The sequence below is a fragment of the Hyaena hyaena genome, unplaced genomic scaffold (assembly GCF_003009895.1).
Source record: "Hyaena hyaena isolate Hyena2069 unplaced genomic scaffold, ASM300989v1 scaffold_636, whole genome shotgun sequence".
In the NCBI taxonomy this organism is placed as follows: domain Eukaryota; kingdom Metazoa; phylum Chordata; class Mammalia; order Carnivora; family Hyaenidae; genus Hyaena; species Hyaena hyaena.
The window spans coordinates 84,115-85,226 of NW_024081268.1; positions in this window are offsets into that span (position 1 = coordinate 84,115).

A 1,112-nucleotide genomic window follows, 5' to 3' on the forward strand; every position below is an offset into this window, starting at 1 on the left:
ACGCGGGTGGTGGGAAGAATGCAGTTTCATTGGTGCATACCTGTACTTCAGGTTCACCCCAAGAGACAGCTCTCACAAGAGGAGGATTAGGAACATAAGCCCAATAAGTATATTCTATCGCTTGCACATACATTACCTGACAGGTAACCACAGCCATCTTATCCTCCTCTTTCCTTCGAAAATGCAATTCTGCTGCTGATAAATGATTTTCTTTGCTCCAAATATTCAGAAAATTTAAAGTTAGTAAGATTTTATTCAAGATGTCTTTTGGTTTCATAAATCTCTCCTGTTCCCCCTTTTTTATTTTTTCAACATACTCATGTAAAGTATGATTAGCCCTTTCAATAATAGATTGTCCTTGACTATTATAAGGGATACCAAAAGTATGAATTACATGATATTGGGATAAAAATGAGCTAATTTTGCAGATTGGTAGGCGGGTGTATTATCAGTTTTCAATTCAATTGGGACCCCCATAACTGCAAAACAAGATAATAAATGAGTAATAACAGCGTCAGCCTTTGCAGAATGTAATGTAGTAGCCCATTGGAAATGTGTGCATGTATCTATAGTATGATGGACGCATTTTTGTTGTCCAAAGGATGAAATGAAGATTACATCCATTTGCCATACCTGATTTGCTTGCAATCCTCTTATGTTGACACCTGGTGGGGTAAATGGTAAGGTAAAAGGTGCACAAATAGAACAAGAGCGAACAATAAGATTTTTTTTTTTAATCCTTTATAGTTAGTATGTTGCAGACGATGCTCTTGTTTTGCTGCTTCTATAGGCTAAAGCAATGCATCAATTACAGCATTTCTGAAGGACAAGGGTCCAGGAAGGGCGGAATGTGCACGGATATGGGTAAAGAAAATTAATTCTGAACTCCGCAGAAGTGATCGGTGTACCTGAAAAAACAATTTGTCAATATCTGTGTTAAGAGTTATAGGCAGTGAAACCTGAGGAAGCTTTAAACAAGAGAGAACAGCATACCGAGAATCCGAAACAATGTTAACAGGGAGTTGAGGAAAGTCTTACAAAACTAAGTAAATAGCCCACAGCTCAGCAGGCTGCACAGAGCAAAACGAATGGGGAAGGCAGAAGAGGCAAGT